This window comes from Amblyomma maculatum, chromosome 11, assembly GCF_055883805.1.
Source record: "Amblyomma maculatum isolate TAMU_Amacu chromosome 11, ASM5588380v1, whole genome shotgun sequence".
NCBI classification, from domain to species: Eukaryota; Metazoa; Arthropoda; class Arachnida; order Ixodida; family Ixodidae; genus Amblyomma; species Amblyomma maculatum.
The window spans coordinates 683,769-709,795 of NC_139354.1; the positions used below are offsets into that span (position 1 = coordinate 683,769).

At 48.7% G+C, this 26,027-nt stretch overlaps 1 pseudogene; it reads left to right on the top strand.

The window, feature by feature from the left end:
* The first annotated feature begins 1,325 nt into the window (after positions 1 to 1,325).
* The window catches only part of LOC146172636 (uncharacterized), a 74,444-nt pseudogene continuing 49,742 nt past the window's right edge, over positions 1,326 to 26,027 (top strand).

Sequence of the window (26,027 nt, forward strand, 5' to 3'; positions counted from 1 at the left end):
CCTTGCTTGGTACAACGCACCCGTGTGTTCATACACATTGTCTGACGTTCAGGCATAGGCGTAATAGCAGTTGGCATGCAGCACGGTATGGGTTGAAAAGAAGGCCTACTTTGGCTATCGGTGCCATCAAAACATTGCTATTAGAGCATAAGATCGACATTATACAGAGAGCAATATATATTGGTCAGCTAGCCGTCGCGACCTTTTCATAATAGAGACGTTCCATACAATAAAACAGCAGAAGTCTGAGACGCTTTTATTGTGTTTAGACTTCTGTACTTGGAGGATACGCGGTTATACCACTACGCACTAAGTGCGACTGCTTCAGGATTAGTACTTATATTAGTGAAATATTGTGCAAGAAAGGTGAGAACGTGAGGAAGGAATGAACCATACTAAATAGCCTTACCAACACGCACGTCCAACTCGCTCTAGTGCAGTTGCATTTATTTCTCTATAGGATGCAAAGAACATATACAGGTATCACAGCATCATTACAGCAGGCAGGCTGTATAAGCCGTCTGAAATGTTTCAAACACATTTCGGTAATTTTGTTTCCTTCTTCTTCCTTTTCTTTTTTAATTTAAACGCTTCGGTTATTTCGATGTTGCTTCCAGCTGTACTGCTCGCAGGGGAGCATGTCTATAAGAAGAGAATGCTTAGTTAGGAGGAAAAACACTTCTCTGATGGCCGCATTATTTTCTTGTTCCATCAAATGCATGGACTGAGGGCGCCGCTTTCACTCTAGAATTAGAACATCATCTTTTTTGTCCAAAGCTAAACATGATTTCAGCTTCTGTTAAACAAAACCTTAGTAATAATTAGTACGGTCTGTCACTGAATAGACGAGCAATAAAAAATATAAAAATACAGCATAATACAATAGAGGTTCACGCTTTGCAAGCACTCATGCCAGGAAGGTGCAGCAGCGGCAACGGGATGAAAAACTTCATCACTGTGTTTTGATGACTGGTGCAAAATTAATATCAGCCCTGCATTCTCTAGAACAGACATATTGACACGCAGCATTCTTTATCTCCCCTCTGCGCTGGAGGGGGCGCTACGAGCGGCTGAGTCGAGCGGACGCGTCTCACATCGCCTCTGCGGTTTTTCGATGCTTTCTGCGGATTTAAGTCTGCGTCTTCAGAAACTTTTGCGGGGACCGACGCCGGAAGTCTGCAGGACTACCGGGATAACAAATCCACGGCAATTGAACTGACGTTTTGTGCTTGACGCCAGCTTGACGACCAAGCTAAGCCTAACGTCGACTCCGGCGAGGCAAGTCACCGGCCTCTTGTGGCCCAGGACTGCGCTCGGAGGCCGACATGGAAGTTACCGTTGAAGGTGAGACGCTATCGCCTGAGGACTTTTCTATCCAAGCCGGATGGTTCACGATTGATAAGTCAAAACGCAGCGCTCGTAAGAGCGACAGCCATGAGGCAGGGGGACGCCAGGATGGCGTTCCGAACGAAGGAAGACGGCAAGATGGTCAGCGAGGGGCTGCCAACTCAGCTAAGACGGAGGGCAGGAAGATGGCAATGCGTTCGGTGGAAACGCAGCACGTTCGTCTTCCCCCCGGACTACATAAAGTCGTCATTAGACAGAAAGGAGGACTTCGAACGCTCTCAGCATGCAAAACTGAGACTGTCTCTGACATCGTGAAGTCGGCGGCAGGTATTGCGGCGGCTGACGCAAGAGATGATATCGTCCTTCTGAATCAGAAGCAAACACAATTCTGGTAGGCACCGACAGCTCTGAACGGGTGCGGAAGTATATGAATATTGGGCATCTCACTTTAGGGACGGAAAAACTTGAAAAGTTTGCATATCTTGTGACGCCAGATGGACACGGCAAAGGAGTCATTCACGGAGTTCCGCTGACTCACACGATTGAACGGGTGCGTGAGAACCTGACCAGCAAGTACAACCCTGAGATTGTCGGGGTTAGAAGATTAGGAAAAGACTCCGGCTCTATTCTGCTGCTCTTCGGAGATGAAAAGGGGCCATATTGGATCTATTACGCGAGCACCCCCTTTCGGTGCCTATTATATAAGAAAAAGTACGAAGTGTGTTTCAAGTGTGTCCAGCTCTGACATCGCGCTGATGTCTGCCCGAACGCAGGCGTGGTCAAATGTCGAGGATGTGGCTTGGACAACCCAACGCCAGACCACTCGTGTGAACTTAAGTGTGCTCTTTGTGGCAAGGGACATGAACTGGGACACAAAAAGTGCCGTGAGATGTATAGGATTCCTTACATACTCAAAAAATGCCAGTGGGAGAAGAAGACCCAAGACAAGACTGCAAATTCATCAGAGAATACATCAAACCGGCGGAGCCGACCTAGTACCAAGGAGGACGATGGCTATCGCGGCCGCTCGGTCTCCTTCCCTCGTCTCGGGTCACGGGGCCATTCCAGCTCTAGGGACCGTTCCGGCTCCAGGGGCCGTTCAGGATCCAAGACCCACTCTGGTTCCAGGACCGGGTCCCAGTCCAGGGGCCGCTTGAGCTCCCAAGGGCGATCACCGTCGGTGTCTTCAGCCAAGAACAAGACGGCAGCCGACCATAAAGAGGTGAGCTGGGTAGGTAGATCCTCCCAAAATAATTCGGATAAGGGGGCAGATGAGCTCCTGCAATTGAGAAAGATGGTTTAGACCCTTACTGACACCGTAAGGAAACTTACTAAAAAAAAACAGAACAGTTAGAGAAGGAAAATTCAGAACTCCGGAAGATGGGCCAATCCCGGCTTACTCAACAACCAAAGATAACGCATGCACTGGTGGAGGCGGCGGCCGGTGTCAGTGATGCCTCGGTGGCGTCACCATCGCTTCCCCCGCCTACAAAAAAGAGGACATGTGACAACACGCAGCCCGAGCTCACGCTCGCAGAGGTATGCAGGAGGCTAGAGGACCAAATTGACGCCCAGGTTCAGGTCACAGATAACAAAATTCAGGCACAAATTCAGTCCATTTTTAACGTTGTTCAGAAAATCACTACAGAAACCAAAAGGCTAGGAAACGAGCTGTTAGCTATGAATGCGTGGCGGCAGGCCGTAGAGAATAAGACAGACGCTATTACGATAACCCTTCAACTTCAAAATGGCCAGGCAACATAAGGACAATAGATATACGCTCTGGCAGTGGAACTGTCGGGGATACCACCGGAAGCGAGCAGTTCTTCAACAACTCCTCATTGGTAAAGACTGCCCGGACGTGATTGCTCTTCAGGAAACTGGGGGGACTGCAAAATTATCAGGCTATCAATCTTTTAATACCTCTGGCGAGAAGGCGGGAGTTACCACCCTCGTCAAAAGGAACATAACGGCTATTGCGCATGACACGGGGATCAGTCACGTAGAGCACGTTCTTCTAGAACTCATTCCGAGTAATAAAATTAACATCAGCCTATTTGTGCTGAATATATACAGCAGTCCAAAACAAAGAAAGACTCGCTTCGGGTCGCTTCATCAAAAAACTCTACGCATTGCTAACAAACAAGCGGTGGTGGTAATGGGGGACTTAACGCCCATCACGCTGCTTGGGGGTACCAGAGGGAATGTGTCAAGGGTAGAGAGCTCTGGCTCGATATGAAACAAGGGGCCCTTACCCTACTCACGGACCCTCAGTCTCCCACTAGAACGGGAAATAGCGTCAGTACGGACACATCTCCGGACCTCACCGTTGTTAAGAACGTCGGCAGCGCAAACTGGGTTAACACTCAAGAAAATTTAGGCAGTGATCACTTTATTTTGGAAACGGTAATTACTGCTGGGCCCTATAAACGCCCAGGCCGACGTCACTCACTCGTCGAGTGGGACGCCTTCCGAAAAATCTGGGAACAGAGTGCTAACACCACAGAAATTGATGACATTGAAGAGTGGATAAGGCAGCTCCAATTGCACGCTCGTAAAGCGACCAAGACTGTAGCGGAGGACTCAGGCCTAGAAACAATGGACACCCGCCTCCTCCATATGTGGCAAGCCAAAACCAAAAGCGACTTAAAAGTCAAAAGTGGAATCGTAACTTTCGCAGAAGGATAGCAAAGCACAACAAAGAGATAGAGGAATATGCGCTCAAACTTTCAAGGCAAAACTGGGAATCGCTATGCGACAAAATGGGCGGGAATATAAGTCTGGCCCGCACATGGAGTTTACTCAGATACCTCCTAGACCCTGACGGGTGTAAAATGGCCCATAGGCAAAACCTCCAAAAGATCCAGCATAAACATGAGGGCACAGAGCAAGAGCTGCTCGATGAGATTCGCTCTAAGTACATAGGGAACACCGAGAAGGTACCTCTGCATGGTTACTGTGGGATACCCAACGATCGCTTGGACGAACCCATTACTGAATCCGAAGTGCGAGCAGAGCTTGCTAGATTAAATACTAATTCAGCGCCCGGCCGGATGGGTTAAGCAACAAATTGCTCGGAAATCTCGATGACAACTCTATAACAGCTCTCACTGCCTACATGCAGAAATGTTGAGAGGCGGGTGAGATTCCTAAGCAGTGGAAGTCGGCTAAGGTGGTACTTATTTCTAAACCGGGGAAATCTCTGTCGATCGAGAATCTAAGGCCTATATCCCTAACCTCCTGCGCAGGGAAATTGATGAAGCATGTAGTACAGGCACGTCTCAACAACTACATGGAAGACCACCATCTTTATCCTATCTCCATGGTGGGATTCAGGTCTCATTTCTCAACGCAGGACGTGATGCTGTAACTAAAACATGAAATTCTGGACTCACAAACGCGGGACACGAAGGTCATCCTGGGTCTTGACCTGGCGAAGGCTTTCGATAACGTCACGCAGAAGGCGATCCTGGATAGTCTCAGTCTCCTGGGAGTAGGCCCGAAAACCTACAACTATGTTAAAAATTTCCTTTCCGACAGAGTGGCCCAAATTAACTTTGGGGAAAGTAAATCAGACTACATAGAGCTAGGTAGCAAGGGGACCCCGCAGGGATCTGTACTGTCCCCGCTTCTATTCAACGTGGCCATGATCGGGCTTCCTAGCAAACTAGCAGCGATTGAAGGTCGCAGTCATTGCATGTATGCGGATGACATTACTATCTGGATTGGCAAAGGAACCGACGGTCAAATAGAGGAGACTCTCCAAATGGCCATAGGAGAAGTTGAAAAGTACGTAAATGATAGGGGACTTAGGTGCTCCCAGCAAAAATCGGAAAAGCTTTTTTACCAACCAAAGAAGAAATCACGGTCGGATCCCCCGCGGATATCTCTTAAGGCTCAGGGACTCGATATCCCGACGGTGGACAGGATTAGAGTCTTAGGGCTGTACATTCAAAACAACGGTTTCAATGGAGAAACAATAAAAAGTTGGAGATATGCACGCAACAGACTATGCGGCTCATCCGCAGAATCGCAAATAGGCGTTATGGTATGAAAGAAACGAATCTAATCAGATTAGTTCAAGCCTTAGTAATAAGTAAGGTTGCTTACGTAGCTCCTTTCCTTAATCTGAAGGCAGCGGAGAAGTCCAAGCTGGAAGGGATCATTCGCAGAAGTGTCAAGCAGGCGATGGGTTTACCAATTCAGACCCCCACCGCAAAACTTTTAGAACTAGGTCTTCACAACACACTGGATGAAATTGTGGAAGGCGTGACAATCTCGCAGTGCGAAAAGCTGTCGGGAAGCGTTACAGGCAGGAAATTCCTAGCGAAACTAGGAATAAATTACAAGAGTCAGCGAGGTCCGAAAGTGGACATGTTTAAGAGCGTGCGCGATAGGCTGATGATTCCACCACTACCGAAAAACATGCATCCCGTCCACCACAAGGATCGCAGAGAGAAACGGCTGAAGCCCTCGGCAAATGTTTCAAAAACTATCCGATAGAAGACGTGGCCTACGTGGACGCAGCTAATTGCGGGAAGGGGAGAATGGTGATAGCGGTAGCTAGCGCCGAGACATATCTCCGAGCCGGCGCCTCGATCACGACGGGCAGTCCTGAAATTGCAGAAGAAGCCGCCATCGTACTTGCAATAGTGGGCACGGATGCGTCAACGATAGTCAGTGACTCAAAGGTACCAGTGATGAACTTTGCCAAGGGGAGGGTCTCCCCTCTGACGAACGCAATCCTGCGGACTGCAAGGGACGACCGCAAAATTCGCATAGTCTGGACACCTGCACACGCATCCCTGGCTGGAAATGAAGCAGTTCACGAACTGGATCGAGGTCTTGCTTTCCGAGCCAGTGGCCCTACCGAGGGCGTCGCAGACAGGGATCGTCTTGTGTGTTACAGAGAGATCCGCCACTGATAAATTATTGACAGAGTCAAGCCACCTCTTGGCGCCGTCTTCAAACTTATACGTTTCCGAACCCGGTTATGTGGTCGTTATTATCCGGGACAATATTAAAACGAGTGTAAGCAATGTAAGGCCAAAGCGGATCTCAACCATATTCTCTGGAAATGCCCTTTTGCCCCCCTGGAGGGACACAAAATAAGGTCACTGGAACAATGGGAGGCTCTCCTACTCAGCTCCGATCCGGAGACTCAAAAGTCATCCCACTGGCCGCAAACGCCGCCAGGAGCCAAGGCCTTCTGGCCGTCGTTTAGGCGAGGGGCCTATATGCCCTTCAGACTGTTGGCAATAAACGTTTTACAATCCAAAAAAATCCCTCTGCGCTGATTGCGAGCGTGTGCCTCCTCGAGGCGAAGAAACCGACGTTCGTCTCCTCGAGGCGAAGAAACTGAAGTTCTTCTGTTTTAAGCGGGCCTGCTAGTTTCCTGCCGCACTGTGACCTCTGTAACTCCTGTGTCCCGCGGTGACTTCTGATAAGACTTCGCACCGTGACGTCTGGTGGAGGTGCTGGGCACCGATTCCAGTACCTCTCGCTATTACCGACGAATGGGTCTGCCGGGATTTAGCGCCGACGCGCGAAAGCCGCAGCGTGGTGAACGGCCCCCTGCCATTGACGCGTACTTGGCTGAAGCATCCGGAACGCCCTATGACTACTCGCGGTCGTCTTCACCGCGCCAATACTCCTCGCAGACACGTGGTAATGCCGGCCTGACGCGGGTCCGCTCCCCTAGCCCCCATCGGGAAAACTAGACGCGGCAACCTTTGGAGGGAAGGTTGCTCATCGACGAAATTCTCAAGCTCCTCCACCGCTGCAACCGGATGGTCACTCCATTTCACGACGACACGACGCGCCCCACAATGATCCGCTGCCTCGGCGCTCCAGTTCTCCGACGACACGAAATCAGCTAGTACCACACCGCAGCCGTGACCGGACCCCGCGACGTTCTGGCAACACCACAGCCGTAACCGCCGACCTGAACATTTCAGTGGACGGAACCGACGTGACAGCGCTTGTGGATACCGGAGCCGATTATTCTGTTATGAGTGGGTGTCACCCGTTAATAATTAGGGGGTATTATTAACGATGCGCCCTTAACGGTGCGCACACTCCCAGACACCCTTAGAGTGAGTGGGGGTAGCTGTTCCGGTCGCGAAGGAGATGCCCTCGACCTGCGTGGCAAGCTCAGCCGGAATCCAACTACCTAGTAGTGACAGAAGGGGGTGGCCGTTTGGTGCCCAGCTGTCGCCAGTTCAAACCAGAGTGAGGATCGGAGTCAGAAGTAACAAACAAAACACAATTTATGTAGAGCAAGAGACGATACAAATGAATACACAAGATCACTTGAAATACAACAGACGAGAGGTTCACAGAATACAAACGCTAAGCATGCAACTACAGAATGATTCAATAACACAGAGGCTTTCCAACAGATCAAACACGAGAGAGTTACATAAACAAACACCAAATTGTTCACCGGGCACTGTTGCAGTCCGACGCCTCAAGAGTCACGATGTGGCCGCCATACGAGACGAGCGGCGCTCCATTGAAAGTCCGTGGGCTTGCCAGCAGCGGGTGATCCCCGGGAGTCCAGCCGAAGCACAGGCGAGCACGTCGCAAAACAATGACGAACTGACTGACTCAACAAGCGGCGCGGTCGCTTTAAATAGGGCGCGCCGCGTCTGTTTGTTAGCACGCGTCAAAGCTAGCGCGCACACACACATAGCTTCGCTGGTTATAGCTCCCTCTTCTCCTCCCGTCCAGCCGCGCGTCATCATTGCCTAGGTCCCATAGAAGATTCCGGAATTTTCTGGCGTATTCCAGTCCGATGAACCACCGTCCTCCCCGGGCAATGGGAAAGAGGGTGACGGCAACGCGTACAAAGCTACGCGCTCTCCCGCGCGGGGAAGGAGGCTTTTCTCTCCATGCTTTTGCACGCGACGCCGCGCGGGCCTCGCGCCGTACCGGCTTGATGAAAATGTGCGCCGATTTCGTGACACTGCCCCTCCCTTAAAGAATATTGTCCCACAATATTCACAACAACCGCGAACATCGCGCGCACATGCATGCGCTCACAAATATATGGGGCGAATGTCCACACATTGCACAAATTTCACAACTGCCATAACACATTACAAAATTCACACATCAATGCCATGATGTTCACAAACATAGTACCACACTGTTGTCGGATACACATAGGATTCAACAACACACAACGTTTCAAATGCGAAGCGCACAAACCTAAGTTTCCGTCACAAACATAGCACCACACTGTCGTCAGATACACATAAGAATCATCAACGCACAGCTTTTCAAATGCGAAGCGCACAAACCTAAATTTCCGAGCGTAATTCTAACCCGCGATCAGTGCGTGACACGCTTCTGTCCGCCAGGAATTATGCCTTCGCTCTAGGCTCTCGCATTTGAGACGCTTCTGTGTTCCCCAATCGGGCTACTGAAAATTCCCTGAGGCATGACTTATAGTCCCCTTGCAAATCACACAACCAATGTGTGCCGATAATTGCCCCTACAACCAGTAGCGCCGACGGATACACGGGAACCTGTGCCAACGCGCACAGACCAACAAAAAATCACTGCAATAGTGTTCTTTCCTAGGCACCGGTATTCCTTCCGCTGAAGGTGAAATATCCCAAGTAACGCCCCCATAAGTAGGACAAACACTTGGGCTACCTGCATCAACGACGGCCTAGGCATTCCTGACTTAATTTTCTGAGCCGTCCCTTTCTTTTCGGTTTCCTCCTGAGAGGCTTTCTTTTGTTTATTCCTGTCTCGAGGCTTTTCTTCCGGCCTCTCATGGCCTTGCTTTCCTCGCCTTGCCTTTTTCTTTTTAGATTCCTTGCAGCGCACAGGCGCGGGACTTTGATCAGGATCCTCGGGAAATGTGGCGCCCTTGATATTTCCCAACACCAAATCGTAGATAGGGCGTTCCATGCAAAGGGCTGTCAGTTTTCCAGAATAATATGGCGTCTGCACTTCCAATTTTGCCTCAGGTAGCAGCTGAATAGAGCCGTCAATCAGCCTCACAGGGAATTTCTCACCAGTCAGAATGGGTACAAGCGTCCCCCGGCCTGGCGCTCGGCTTTTCCAGGGGTGTGCGTTTGGGAGAAGCTCCGTAAACCCCGCTGCGCGCCCCTCCTCCGCAGTGGGCCCAAACCCAGTTTCGAACCTCGCAGCCTGCATAGGTGGTTCTGTTTGTCTTTCAAAGGTACTTCCTTTGACCCCTCACCTGAAGTGCTCCCTTAGAGCCTCAGCTCCGCAAACCCCGCTGCGCTCCTTCTGGGGCAAAATAGTTTCGAACATTCAGCCTGCAAAGGTGGTTCGAGTTACCGTGTTTCACGGGGTTCAAAACTGAAAACGAGTCGTGTCCTGCACACGCGAAAACTCAGAAAATGCCTTGTTTCAAGTGCGAAACGCTTTAAGCCAGCGTGTCGAAAGACGTAAAGGTTCACTGTCACTGATGAAGTTCACTTCTCAGAGATCACTGCAGTCCCACGGCAAGTCCGGATTTCCGCCAGGCCGGGGGACGCTTGTACCCATTTTTACCGGTGGGTGTCCGGCGGCGGGTTTCGAACGAACCACCTCCCGCAGCCGAGACGGACGCCCTAACCACTAGACCTGTATCTCGTAGCACAGAAACTGACTTTCTTCCTATCTTTCCCTTCGAAACCGGCATCCGATTCACCGCAGATCCAGGTTGCGCGTGTACTACGGCGTTCACCACCCGGATTTCCTTGTCCTTTTTACGATTAACAACCTTCTCTGCTTCCTCCTCCTCTAGGTCGTGCACCACGCGGACTTTCCTGCCGTTCTTAAGCTGAACAAAGCCATCGGCATCTTCTTCCTCCAGGCGATATTCCGACTCTGACGGAGTCTTTGCGCATGCCGCCTGCGGTGCTGCCTTGTCAGCGTCGGGACACAACATCGCTTTGTGGCCCTTCTGTCCGCATTTCCAACATGCGGATGGATTGTTGGTTGCGAGTTTGCGGCAGTTAGGTGCGATGTGGCCTAGTTGTCCGCAGAGATAGCACCTCGGGGTTGACTTTACGATAGGTTGTGTCTGTCGGAAATCGGGCTTTTGAGGGGTTTCAAAATTTACAATTTTGCTCAAATTTTCGCCTCCCTGGGCTTCCAAATACTGGTCTGCAAGTTCCATCATTTCTTCCAGGTTATTCGCTTTTCTTTCTTTTAAATAAAGCGACAGACCAGGGTGACAGCTGCCCAGGAATTGCTCCTTAATTAGGAGTTCGCGAAGTGCGCCATACTCTAGTTTAATTTTTGAGAGTTCAGTCCAGCGGTCGAAATAATGACTCAGTCGCGCAACATACTGTGTTGCCGTTTCACCGTCCATAGGTTTTCCAGTCCTGAACTTCTCACGAAACCCATCCGTCGTAAATCTAAACCTTTTAAGTAACGCAGCTTTCACTTCGTTATAGCTGCCTGCATCCTCAGGAGGAAGTCTTCCAAACACACTTAATGCTTCGCCTCTGAGGCAACTGCTCAAGATGGTAGCACATTCACTGTCTGTCCAATTTGCATTTATGGCGATCCTTTCGAAACGCAAGAGGAACGCGTCGAGATCGTCTCTTCTCTCGCCGTATTTCGGAATCAATTTACTTGCGTCTATCCGCAAGCTGTTATGTCCTTCACTGGAGCTATGCACTTCAGCTAAACCGTTGTTGTTCCCTGAGTTTTGGAGCTGAAGTTTTATAGTCAGTAATTCCTTTTCTCGCTGAAATTCCTCTTCCCGCTCCTTTCGAGCCTTCACTCTTTCTTCCTCGGCTTCCTTTCGAGCCCTCTATTGTTCCTCCTCGGCTTCCTTTCGAGCCCTCTCTCGTTCCTCCTCGGCTTCCTTTCGAGCCCTCTCTCGTTCCTTTTCTTCTCTCTCTCTCTTCTTTTTCCCTCTCTTTTTCCTCTTTTTCTCTCTGGCTAACCCATTTGCGCAGTTCGGCACCGGACAACCCCAGCTGGGTGCCAGCCTCAATCAACTCTTTCAGATTCATCTCTGAAGCGCGAACTGTTTGGGCGTAGCCTTAAGTCTGCTTAGCGAACCTCGCCTAAACGCTTCCGCGCGGCCCTACCTCTCGCTACCGCTCTGCTGCTACACTGTTTACGACCTCTTCGTAAACTCTTCCAACTCTTTCTCCGTCCTCAGAGCTTGAGTGCACCAAACGTCCTGTCGCGGACGCCAGAATAATTGTCACCCGTTAATAATTAGGGGGTATTATTAACGATGCGCCCTTAACGGTGCGCACACTCCCAGACACCCTTAGAGTGAGTGGGGGTAGCTGTTCCGGTCGCGAAGGAGATGCCCTCGACCTGCGTGGCAAGCTCAGCCGGAATCCAACTACCTAGTAGTGACAGAAGGGGGTGGCCGTTTGGTGCCCAGCTGTCGCCAGTTCAAACCAGAGTGAGGATCGGAGTCAGAAGTAACAAACACAATTTATGTAGAGCAAGAGACGATACAAATGAATACACAAGATCACTTGAAATACAACAGACGAGAGGTTCACAGAATACAAACGCTAAGCATGCAACTACAGAATGATTCAATAACACAGAGGCTTTCCAACAGATCAAACACGAGAGAGTTACATAAACAAACACCAAATTGTTCACCGGGCACTGTTGCAGTCCGACGCCTCAAGAGTCACGATGTGGCCGCCATACGAGACGAGCGGCGCTCCCTTGAAAGTCCGTGGGCTTGCCAGCAGCGGGTGATCCCCGGGAGTCCAGCCGAAGCACAGGCGAGCACGTCGCAAAACAATGACGAACTGACTGACTCAACAAGCGGCGCGGTCGCTTTAAATAGGGCGCGCCGCGTCTGTTTGTTAGCACGCGTCAAAGCTAGCGCGCACACACACATAGCTTCGCTGGTTATAGCTCCCTCTTCTCCTCCCGTCCAGCCGCGCGTCATCATTGCCTAGGTCCCATAGAAGATTCCGGAATTTTCTGGCGTATTCCAGTCCGATGAACCACCGTCCTCCCCGGGCAATGGGAAAGAGGGTGACGGCAACGCGTACAAAGCTACGCGCTCTCCCGCGCGGGGAAGGAGGCTTTTCTCTCCATGCTTTTGCACGCGACGCCGCGCGGGCCTCGCGCCGTACCGGCTTGATGAAAATGTGCGCCGATTTCGTGACAGTGGGCCTTTCGCCGCCACTCTGAAAAAGGTGACTACACCCTGGACAGGCCCACAAATTCGTACTGCCGGAGGCCACTTGATAACGCCGACCGGTACCTGCACTTCTAGGGCAACAGTGCAAGATGAAACGTACTTAGCGACCTTCGTCGTACTTGTCCAGTGTTCCCGCGACGTCATCCTTGGCATGGATGTCTTAGCAGAGAATGGAGCCGTTATCGACCTGCAGACTAAGTCAGTGACCTTATCGACCATAGAGTTTCTTACTCTTACCTAGAGGGAAAGCTGTGCTGCCGTCTATGGGAGTTTACATGGCGTTTCCAGACGGCCAGTTCAGCCACCATGGGCGCTCAAAGCATCATGGGCCGGAGAGCTACCGAGTGCAGAACTACAACTTTTGGCCAAAACTAGCTCAAACATAAACGTTGTTCTACAGAGAATAATGTCCTAAGATTGAATATTGTGACTATAAATTACAAAAAGAGAGAGAAACAGCATGTCAGTGTGAGATTTATCCAATATAAGCGATGGCTCTTTCTCCTATTGGCTTAGCTTTGAGCAGCACAAATACCAATATTTCGTACTTAATATGCAAACTTTGAAATAAAAAAAATGTTATGAAAATATTTATCGTTGTGCAATCACTTAAGGAAGTTTTTAGCGGCATTTCGGGAAACAGAAACCATTTATTGGCGACGTATGCTTTTGCGCCTTCGCTACTATGGCTTTCGCGGTCTATGTACACACCTTCAGATGATGATGATGACGAAAAAGAAACATCGCAGTAACGCCACTCCACGTACCCGAGAAAAACCGACTGTCCCGCAACAAGTAGCACACCGGCCCATGATTCTTAGCGCGCCCATGGTGGCTGAAGTGCAGCGCCCTCAGCTTTCCCTCTAGGTAGTGTAAGGAACTCTATGTTATCGACTGAGAACGCAATACACAGTGCTTCAGAGCGACCGACAGCACTGCACATCCTTGATGATCATGTCACTATTCCGCCCCATTCCAGTGTGATGACGTCTGTGGCTGCGAATACACTGCGAAACTTTGAAGGTGTCGTGGAGAGCAAACAGATCTTGTTTTTCGAACGCATTCTTGCTGTAGCCAGAGGAGTCGTTCGCCTCGAAGACGACAAAGCAGATGTCCTACTCACAAATTTTGGCGGTGAGCACCAGCATTTAAGCTCTGGGACCGTAGTGGCCCATATTTGCGGTATCACGCATGTTCGAAAAGCCTCTGTACTTGCGACGCTGTTATTGACCGAGACGGAGAGGCCTACCACCGATTTACACTTCGACATTAACCCTGCGCTTTCTCAACTGCAGCATCGCCAAGTGAACCAGCTCCTTCAGCGCTATCGGGCGACCTTCTCCAACTCTTCACGTGTTGGCAGAACCGATCTCGCCAAGCATCGCATTATCACGGATGATACCGTGCCACCTCTCAGACAGTCACCTTACCGAGTGTCTCCGACTGAACGCGCCGCTGTCACCCGCCAATTGAGAGAGATGCTTCGCGGCGATGTCATCCAGCCCTCGCGGAGTCCATGGGCTGCACCTGTCGTTCTTGTGAAGAAAAAGGATGGTACGCTGAGGTTTTGTGTGGATTACCGCCGGCTAATCAAAGTTACAAAGAAAGACATCGATCCCCTGCCACGCATCGACGATGATCTGGATCGTCTCTGCTCCGCGAAATATTTCTCTTCAATGGACTTGAAATCCGGATACTGGCAAATAGAGGTAGATGAGAGGGACCGCGAGAAAACGGCGTTTATTACTCCGGATGGGCTCTATGAGTTCAAAGCTTTGGTCTCTGCTCTGCGCCGGCTAATTTCCAACGGCTTATGGACACCGTACTTGCAGATCTCAAGTTGCGACATGTCTCGTTTACCTTGACGACGTTGTGGTCTTCGCTCCAATGTTTGAGGAGCACATTCGGCGCCTTGAAACTGTTTTGCGAGCCATAACATCCTCTGGTCTTACGTTAAAGAACGTGAAGTGTTATTTTGCTCACACGGAGCTCAAGTTCTTGGGGCTCGTGGTAAGCCACGCTGGTGTCCTGCCGGATCCAGAGAAAACGATAGCTATTGCCAACTTCCCTCCCCCCCTAAGACCAGAAAGCTGTTCGACGATTTCTTGGCTTATGCGCCTACTACCGGCGCTATGTCGCTAAGATTTCGCTCGACTCGCCGAGCCCCTAACACGTCTGACAAAGAAAGACACGCCTTTCACTTGGGACACACCACAGGAACAAGCATGCAAAGAGCTTCAACGCCGCCTACAAACACCTCCCATATTGGCTCACTTCGACGAAAACGCCGACACGGAGCTTCAGACCGATGCAAGCAACATAGGCCTGGGCGCCGTTCTAGTTCAAGTCCAGGGCGGCCAAGAACGTGTGATCGCTTACGCCAGTCGCTGTCTATCTAAAGCGGAATCGAACTATTCTGCAACAGAGAAAGAATGTCTAGCTATTGTGTGGGCGACGTCGAAATTCCGGCCATACCTTTATGGGAAACCATTCAAGTTAGTGACTGACCACCATGCCCTATGCTGGCTTGCAACCCTAAAGGACCCTTCAACCCGTCTTGTAAGATGGAGTCTACGATTGCGGGAATTCGACATAACTGTCACGTAAAAATCTGGCCGTCAGCATTCGGACGCCGACTGCCTCTCACGGGCCCCTGTAGATCCCCCCGCAGATGAAATTCCTGATGAGGCCATTCTGTTAAATGCCATCAGCACAGAGTGTCTCGCTGAAAGACAATCTGCAGATCCCGAACTTCGTCACATCATGGACCATCTAAACGGTGCATGTACAACCGCTCCGAGAGCTTTCAAGCGTGCTCTGTCATCGTTATGTGTGCGCAATGGTGTCCTCATGAAGAAAAACTTTTCCACCAGCCAAACGCCGTACCTGATTGTTGTACCTATGTGTCTACGTGATGAAATCTTACAAGCTTGCCACGATGAACCAACCTCTGGACATTTGGGAGTCACCAGCACGCTTGCAAGGCTTAAGGAAAAGTACTACTGGCCTCGACTTAACTCAGACGTTTCACACTATGTGAAAACGTGTCACAGCTGTCAGCGTCGTAAGGTGCCGCTGACTAAGCCCACCGGACTCTTGAAGCCAATAGACCCACCATCGAGGCCTTTCCAGCAGATTGGCATGGACATGCTGGGACCATTTCCCCTTTCACACTCCGGTAACCGGTGGGTCATTATTGCTACGGATTACCTTACACGATACGCAGAAACCTCCGCTCTACCCAACGGTACTGCCTTAGAGGTTGCAAAGTTTTTCATCAATTGCGTTGTCCTGTGCCATGGCGCACCGGAGATTTTGATTACTGACAGAGGAGCCGCATTTGCAGCCGAATCGCTGCAGCAGTTTTTAATTCACAGTCATACTGAGCACAGGAAGGCGACACCTTACCCTCCCCAAACGAACGGCTTGACCGAACGCTTGAACAAAACACTCGCTGACATGCTCTCAATGTACGTCGACGTAGAACACAATACGTGGATGAAGTGCTCCCGTACGTTACCTTCGCATACAATACAGCGGTCCAGGAAAAAACGAACATGCAACCTTTCCGTCTGGTCCATGGCCGTGAAGTGACCACAATGCTTGATGCCATGTTACCACATCTAGACGACAGCAACCAACAAGCAGATGTTCACACCTTTCTGCACCTCGTTAAAAAGGCCCGTCAGCTGGCCAGGCTGCGAATTCAGAATCAGCAACGCCGCGATGCCCAGTGATACAACCTCCGACACCGTGACGTCCGGTACACAGCTGGAGACCGTGTCTGGGTTTGGATTCCTGTACGTCGACGAGGCCTCAGCGAGAAAATGCTGTGTCGTTACTTTGGCCCGTACAAAGTAGTAAGCCAAGTTGGGAACCTAACCTATGAGGTTGTTCCTGATGGATTTAAAAAGCACCGACGCTCCACGCTCCCGGACGTGGTCCACGTGGTCCGCCTGAAACCGTATTACGACCGATAGTGTTGACTCTTTCTGTGCGCGAGCAACTGCCCTTCGTGCAATGCTTTTTTTATCTCTACCCACACTTCCAGCATCGGGGCGATGCTTCTTGTACCCGGGGGGGGGGGGGGGGGCAATGACACGCTGCATTCTTTATCTTCCCTCTGCGCTGATCACGAGCGTGTGCCTCCTCGAGGCGAAGAAACCGACGTTCGTCTCCTCGAGGCGAAGAAACTGAAGTTCTTCTGTTTTAAGCGGGCCTGCTAGTTTCCTGCCGCACTGTGACCTCTGTAACTCCTGTGTCCCGCGGTGACTTCTGATAAGACTTCACACCGTGACAATATAACGTCTTTCGTTTTGGGAAAAGTGTAAGCTTAAAACTATTGTTACCCAACAACGATCTTTTTATATTCATTTGCGCGCTTCAATCGAAACCTGAAAAGGCAAGGATACTGAATTGCAAATAAGTCCCCGATCTAACATCTTTATCGTGATAGAGAAACGCTCCAGTGCTTCCATTCAATTTCGCTTAAGCAATATTTTAACTCTGCAGCGCTACACGTCACTTATAATACCTTAGTTTAGAGGTCATGGAATGCATGAAGAAAGTATTGATCAAAATTCTAAAAAATACCGTCTAGTTTAACATTCTTTGTCTCGAAACTCTGATCATAAAAAGCATGGAGAGACCCGAAATTCAGTGTCTCTGGCAACAGTGCATCCTGCCAGCTTTGCCCTCAGCTGTCATCAACCTCACACTCTTATCGGGCCAGCTGAAATGTAACAAAGAAAACACTCAATCGTTCGGCCACAATGAAACATCTTTTTGCCTAATGACTACGGTTAGGCCGCAGAAATTTGAGAGCAAAATAACTTTGTTCATGAACAAAACCTTTTAACCACTGACTTTCTGCGGCCTTCCAGTGCTTCATAGGTGGGTTTAAGCGGTGGTGGTGGCGGTGAAAACGTTTAATAAAATATGGGGTTACATGAAGGTTGCTGTGGGGTCAGGCTTAGTGTCCTTCCCCTCACAAACACTAGGTGGAGTCCCTAGTACGGGACCCCAGTGGCTTCCGCTGCCGCCATTGCTCTTTTGACCAAGGCCTTTTGGGCTTTCAGGTTGGAGCAGGCGAGTAGGGTCGCCTCCCAGTCCTCCCGGGTGGTGTTTTGGTTAGGTGCAAAGGCAGGGTTGGAGGGGCACGCCCACACCATGTGGAAAAGGTCCGAGGGCATTTCCCCGCAGTGTGGGCACTCCCCGGAGAAGGCACTGTCAAAGTGTTTAGGTGACGCCGGGCACATCATAGTATTCGTAAGGAGGCGAAGAAACACGCGTTCCTCCGCTCTTGTTAACCCTTTACACGGGTGGGGGTAAATATTGTGCCTGTTTTGGTACAGCTGCGTAATTTCTCTGAAAGTGTAGGCTGGTGTAAATTCTTCTGAGGAGGAAGGAGACGAGGTTGCCCGGTTAGAAAGCGCGCGGGCGGCGGCATCTGCTGCCTCGTTTCCTTCTAGCCCAGAATGGGCCGGAGCCCAGACTATGAAGTGGCGGGATGGACTTTCCACGTACGAGCTGTTTTGCAGTAGTCGGTAGGTCATGTCCGAGCTGCTTTTTAGTAGCCGGTAGGCCAGGTACGGGACCCAGCCCTGTTGAAAGTTCCTACACGCCCCTCGCGAGTCCGTTATGATTGTTTTGGAATCAGAATGTGTTGCTGCTAACGCGATGGCGACCTCCTCTGCCTGTGTTACGCTTCGGGCTTTAAATGTGAGCCCGTTTACCGTTTTGGACTCGTGGATCACTGCCGCCGTGTACCACCCGCCTTGGTGCGGGCCGGAGAACAGAAGATTAGCACTTATGAAGGAAGCAAGCGACATCATCTCTCTTCTTACAAGCTGATGTTCCGGACATGAAATCGGGGTCAAAATTGTGCTATTTATTGCAAGTTTAGCTTCAAACGGTAGGGAAATTTTTCGTGCAGTACGGTCAAGCAGTTAACGTGAGAACCTGCACGTACTGTGCACGAAGGAGCACTTGTTCAATGACGCGGTACTCCTCAGCATGAAGGCCCAACATAGTTGCAGAACACCAAGTGGTCTAACTTGTAGATGGGCTCTATGGGGACATTCATTTCTGTATTTATGCCGCTTTGTAAGCACCCCTTGTAGCAAATAAGAGAGAAAAAAAAGGAAATGCAATGCACAGACATTGCAAGCATAATAGCAGCCTGCGATGTTCTGCAGAACAATCTCATATGGAGGGCGAGCATTGTGAATATAAAACGTGCTCCTGAACATCGATACAAAGGGAGCCGAAAACCATCGACAAAAAGGAAGGCATACGGGATTTTGTTTTGTTTATCAGGCTGAAATAATATTGTAATAATGCAGATAAATGATTATAAAGTAGAAGAAAAAATTGCCCACGATCACATCACTTCCTAATGCGAAATTTGAGTGAAGCCCATCAGCTGTTTCACCTTTTCGATAAATTGAGGCAAAGATTTCGAGCAAGGTACAATTACAGACAACATTTTTAAATTTTTCATACGTATTCCTTTCAGAAACACTCCACTAACAGTTCTTGGCTGTCATGAAAGAAGCTTCGTGGTCGGAGAAATGAAGAGAGCAATTGAGTTATCGGGAGGTTGTGGGATGATGATGATGATAAACTCTTTATTTACTCCCAAAGAAGGGGAACCAGTCGAAACACTGGTTGCACTGCTTAGAGAAGGTCAGCAGAGGCAGCGCGTGGGTCCATAGGAACGTTGCGCGACGAACAGATAGCAGCGACTGACTGATGCCGCTGACGCCACTGGCGAGTGAAGCGAGTGAAAACGGGATACACGCACCGTGATCCGCTTATCGCGCCGCTCAGGAAGAGGGGAGGGGGGGATCCTCCTCTTTCTGCATGGTGGAGACGTTGTTGTTATTGTTGTGGCCCCGCCGGGGTGGTGCAGTGGTAAGACGCCCTACTACTGTGCCGGAGTACTCGGGTTCGAACCCGACCTCGGCGGCTGCGTTTCGATGGAGGCGAAACGAAGAGGCGTCCGTGTGCTGTGCGATGTCAGCGCACGTTAAAGATCCCCAGGTGGTCGAAATTACACCGTAGCCCTCCACTACGGCTCCTCTTTCTCTCTTTCCACTTTCACTCCCACCTTCCTCCCTTCCCTTACGGCGCGGTTGCGGTGTCCACAGAAAACAAGTGAGACAGTTACCTCGCCTTTCCCTTCCTATAAATAAATCAGTTTGTTATTGTTGTGGCTGTAGGAAGAAGGAAAAGAAAATGCATGGGCCTGCTACTAGCTCTGTAGCTGAGCCACCTCCGCTGCCTCGTGCAGACCGAAGAGAAAATAGAAAAGACAGAAAAGGAAGAGGGAGAGAAAGACGCGCGCCGCAACAACAGCCGTCGTCCACCACCGAAAAAGTGGCGGGTGCAATGACGGCCTACAACAGGTAAAAATTCGGACAGGCTATCCCCCGCCGCAAGCAGCAGTGACCTACCTGTCCCATCCCCATCAGGGGTTCTACGCAGCACGTTGTCTTGACTCGCCAGCGGCGTCAGTCAGTCGCTGTTAGCGCTGCCTCCGGCGAACAAGGGTTGAGGAGGAGCCTCAGTGTGCAAGCCGAGCAAAGCCAACGTTTCGACACGGGGACTTGTCTTGGTTGGTTTGGTTTGTGGGGTTTAACGTCCCAAAGCAACTCAGGCTATGAGAGACGCCGTAGTGGAGGACTCCGGAAATTTCGACCACCTGGGGTTCTTTAACGTGCACTGACATCGCACAGCACACGGACGCCTTGCTTTTCGCCTCCACCGAAAAGCTGCCGCCGAGGCCGGGATTCGATCCCGCGTCCTTGGGAACAATAGTCGAGCGTCGTAACCACTGCGCCACCCCGGCGGGGTGGGACTTGTCTTCGTCTGGCCAATGCAATCGTCGCTGGAAAGAGAAAAAAAAAGGGGGGGGGGGGGGCAGAAGAAGAGAAGACGAGAGAGATCAAGGGGAAGAGGATGAGGGCAGGGAATGAAGGAATGCGACAGCTGCGGGGAAAAGTACAAAGCGAGGTAGACATACTTCGCATTGTTCTTTCCCTTCTGCTGCTGCCTTTTTTTTTCTTTCACAGCTGACGGAACCACCGGTTCCAGGTTCATAGAAAACAGGAGACAGTCATTGCTTGTCCCGCTCCACATTTTCCGTCCCTTGCTCGCTTTTATTCGTTGGAACAAAAGCATGTAGACCGTTTTCGTGGCGTGGAGTTAAAAAAGCACCGAACCGGAGCGCGCAGTGTTGCTCCTCCTCATCGGGGACGCGGTGGTAGCAGCGAGGGCGATAGCACATTCTAACAGAAAGCGCTACGAAGTCTTTTGTATACAGTGTCTTGAATAGCTGGGAAGTGTCTAAGCTGATGCGAGAAGTGCGCTATCTTTGCATTTGTTTATGTTTTGTATGCCTTTTATTACGTACCCTAAGTATGTCCCTTCGTATTTTAGCCCCTTTCTTTTCTTCCCCTCCTCGTTCGTTTCATTTCCACCGGCCGAGAATTACAAACCAAAATCAGATGATTAAAAAAATAGGCAAGATTAACAGCAGTGTGCGTGCGTGTCTCCCTATGCTGCTGCAGTTGCGACTTTCAATCGTTCCAAGACGAACGGCCTCTGAATTACTAACCGAGCAGGTTTCACTTTGGCAGCCGTTCTTGCGAATTCCGAAAGCTGTGGTTATAGAGAAGGCGCAGGAAAAACGGAATACCCGTGCAACAAGCCGCCGTTGGCCAACAAGCGGATGATATCCTTTGGGCCAAGAAGTTACGAGATGCTGTTTGGAGAAGAGAAATTATTTCGGAGCAGTCATTTGAGATTTTTTTTTTTTTAGATATGAAGGACCGTGCAAGTCCCGCTTGAAGACAACAATGCCTAATGGATGTCAACTTATTATGTGAAACAGCGCTAGAATAATTATTATTCTGAAAACACGCATCTCGGAAACATTTTCTGCCGATAATACATGTGAATGGGGTTATAGAAACAGCAGCCATTTCTTAAAATAAGAAACTTGCTGACAACAAATAGGCTATAGGAAATTTGTTCATAAAAGAAACTTTCGCTGAGGTCATTATGGGATATTATTTCATAAGGTCACTATTCCACAGAGATAAACTGCTCATTTTCTGTTTCATCTGGCCGGAAGTCAACCTCACGGCAGCATCAGACTAATGCAGCTTGCGGCTTGTCACAGAAATTCAGGGATAACAAGTCCAGCCATCGATGACAGTCATCACCTCTCCCTGCATGCACCGGTGAGAGGGCACAGTACTTACCTGTGGGACAGCATGGCTAAACGTCTTCTGCTGGTTTCGCAGGTTATTTCCTGGCATAATGGTGATTAACACCGAAATGACAATAGATTTATAGTAGTGATGCCGTGCCCTCTGTCTCGCCATTTTGAGTGATTGTTAGTCTATGTTGTTTCGCCTGTTGACATCGCGCGTTATTGAGACGAATCCGGGCCTCCAACAGAGGAATGCTCGTAGATGATTGTAAACAATCAGGTAGAAATGATTCGCAAATTGAAATCTATTCTAGACCAAATTCTAGACCAAATCTATTCTAGACCAAACCTTGAATCGATCACAAGGGAGGAAACCAAAAAGAAAGTGAAATTTGAGAACCCGGGGCACCGAGTCAGACTCAGATCTGATAATAGCTGCTGTAGACAATTTCTTCCGCAAGGATCTTGGTGTTCAGGTCACTTCAATTTGTCGTCAGGGATGAAAGAAAACAGGAGTCACTAGACCAATAATTATGAAACTCTGATTCCAAGGAAAATGACTATGTTCTTAAGAACTGCCAGAAACTTAAAGGCACATCCTTTAGCGTTAACAATGACTACGCAAAGGAGATTTTACAAGTTCGAAGAAGATTGCTGCAGACAGCTGCTGTCTAAATATCTCACGGCCAAAAAGTATCGCTGCTTCACGATACGCTTAAGACAGATGACCGTTTGTACTCTTGGGACGAGAATCGAACGAGCGTATACTCTGCTGGACCGAACATAAGGGGGCTCGGAACAACCATGACGAGTCAGCGACAACAGATAACTGCCATAATGAATCATCTTCGAAAAGTAAACATTCTCCAGAAAACTTTTGGCGCATATAAAAGAAGCAGTGAAATAGGTGTCAGTGGGAGCTGAACGTATTGCAGATAAATCAAATATAGCAGACTACTTCAATAAACATTTACAGTCCGTATTCACAAGAAACACGAGTCAAAGCAACACGCTCGACGAAGCACATTCTTGTCAAAATTCCATCGACACCATCGGCTTTACTCAGAGTGGCGTGTTTCAGCAGCTGGTGTAATTAGATGGAAAGAAAGCAATCGGTCAGGACGGAATACTTATATGCTTCTTGAAAAGATATACTGTATGGATGTCCTTCTTATCTGCTAAATATATTTAGACACTCACTCGTTACTCATTTTGTGCCTCAAGACACTCTGTGCCTCTGCCATTGTTATACCCGTATTTAAAAGTGGCAATCGCACGCTCGTGAAGAGCTATCGGCCAGTGTCTCTTAAATCTGCTGTAAGGTTATGGAACATGTTATTGCGAAACATATATTTTCAGAAACAAGCGGGCTGCTTTCTGAATGTCAGCATGAGTTCCGTCGAGGGTTTTCAACAGTGACGCAGTTAATAAAGATAATACATGATCTTTCCAAATCCCTAGATGACCGGGGAAAGGTTGATGTTATTTTACAGATTTTTATAAAGCCTTTGACAAGGTTTCTCGTGGTAAATTACTGCTGAAACGGCAGAGCTGGCATTAAGGGAGATGTACTGAAGTAGATCGGATAATATTTGACTAATCGTGAACAGATAGCACGTGTTGACAATTGCGAGTCTGGCCTTTTGGAAGTATATTCTGGTGTGCCACAGGGTTCTGTGCTGGGGCCACTGCTGTTTCTAGTTTACATCAATGATGTAGTAGCTGCTGTTGGAAATTCCGTTAAAGAAAATCTGCTTTCGGGTGACTGCCTCATTTATGCACATATCACACGTGGAGGCGATCAAATTAACATTACTTAAAACCTGCAGGCATTTCCACTTTTGTGTGTAACAAATGGGAAATGATCACCGCCATGGTGGTGTAGTGGTAAGGCGCCCGACTACTGTGCTGGAGTACTCTGGCTCATAAGCGTGCGCAGGGTTCTGCATTAGATGGAGAAAAGTTTCACCGCAGCGCCCCCTCCCCGGCCTCTAAGGCCCCTATAGCCATAACACAGCGCGAAGATGAGGAATGGTTATAAAACGTTCCTTTTGATATGCTGGAATAGCAACACATACAAAATACTGTGCGCTTGATAAACAAAACAAGCTTCGCCGTGGATTGAAAATTACTGACGACGCGTTCTTCACAACCATTTATTAATTAAAACCGCGGCTTTCTGGAGGTAAATGTAGCTTTGAACGCCACAGCACGAGACCTCAGCCGCCAGTACAGTAAAAAAGTCTGCATGGCCATAACCCTGCACTTTTAAAAACGACACAGGTCCGACTGAGTGAAAGTATGGGGGCGAACTTGGTGCCCCCCTTAGAGCACACTCCCCTTGGAGGTGACTGTACAGCGGTATTGTGTTGCGTTTTTGAGCTCTCTTGTATTTTATGTTAGAGGGGATTTGTTCATTTGTGTGTATATATGCATTTGTGTTTATTGTCCCTCTCTTAAATGAATTTCATATGAGGGCTGACAGTATTCTTCAAAAAATAAACTGATGGCTGAGTTATTGAAGGCAATGTTGAAATCGAATCACCAGATAGCTAATGCTATGGATGCTTGAACGTCGCGGCTTTGTTACCCAGGAACAGTGACCTAGGGTAGAATAAATAATCCTAAATGAATAATAGATACAAATAGAACCGCAGTGGATGTCTGAGAACTCCATGCAGTAGCCGCTCAAGCCGTAAACAGATTATATTCATGATCGGATTGCTCAACAAATGTAGCGCGATTAGCATTGCTCCTAAAAACATCATGAAACGGCAGCATTCGGTTGATTTCACTGCTAAAACTGTTACGGTAGCCCCTCTTGAAATCATTCAGGGAGAGATCGAAAGCTATCCTGCACTGCTTGCTTCATCGCGCTCGCAGCTAGTACGTGTGGTGCCACCACCTCGCTGTGCCACGTAATAATAATAATAATAATAATAATAATAATAATAATAATAATAATAATAATAATAATAATAATAATAATAATAATAATAATAATAATAATAATAATAATAATAATAATAATCAATCTTTATTTAATGTGCGCAGGAACAACCATGTGGTCTTCGTGCTGCAGCACAAATAAAAAAAAAAGAAACAAAAATGAAAATGCACAAACATGTTTACACACACAGAGAGAACACAAAAAAAGAAATAAATAATACATGAAATGAAACTGAGACGAAAAGTATCACGGAAAGTAAGCAATCAATGAGTAGCATCACTTATATACACAGTGAGAGAATTTTTGAGCACACCAGGAAAGAAAAAAGAAAAGAACAGTAGATAGAAGAGAAGAAAAAAAACAACAACAAATAACTGACATTGATTATAGTAATATAGAAATATACATAAAATAAACAACAATTCCAGGCGCAACAATAATAATAATAATAATAATTGGTTCACAGGAAGGGAAAGGCACAGTATCTGTCACACTTGCTCTGTGGACACCTGAACCGCGCTGTAAGGGAAGAGAGGAAGGTGGGAGTGGAAGTGGAAAGAGAGAAAGAGGCGCCGTAGTGGAAGGCTACGGAGTAATTTCGACCACCTGGGGATCTTTAACGCGCACTGACATCGCACAGCACACGGACGCCACTTCATTTCACCTCCATCGAAAAGCAGCCGCCGTGGTCGGGTTCGAGCCCGGGAACTCCGGCACAGTAGGCGGGCGTCTTACCACTGCACCACCCCGGCGAGGCTGCCACGTAAAAGCTGAACAGCAATTGTAATTCGACTTGTAGTCCTCGGCCGTACCAATAAGGCGCATAAATTCCAGTCATATCTGACCGAATGGCTTGACTGCTGTGGAAAAACTTTTTTCTTCCAGTCAGGTAGTTAAAGAAACGCAAAACTTTGCACGCGAAAGCTCCGAAATGCCAATGTACGCTACTTCTACACTGTTCCGCGTATGGGACCGCATATTCCTTCAAGATAGGGACATGCCGATTGCGCACGAAAGCATAGTCTTTTACGTTTCATACGTTGCTGGTAGACATGACCGCGCCTGAAGATATGTGGGTATTTGCCGTTGAACAAAAAACAAAAAGAATGTGAACCTTGAACTGCAGAAAATATTAAGTGTTCGTACATGAATGACACAACAAAAATATTTATTTAGAAAATGACACCTTTAAGACTAATGCTTGCATTATGATTTCTTTAGAAATTTTGTTTTCTGAGATTACGTCACTATTTCTTAGAAAGTAGCTAACGATGAAGTAGATGTAGAAAAATATCCTTTAGCATTTATGTTTTTTTACTATGGTATTTAGAAGCCATATTAAAAAC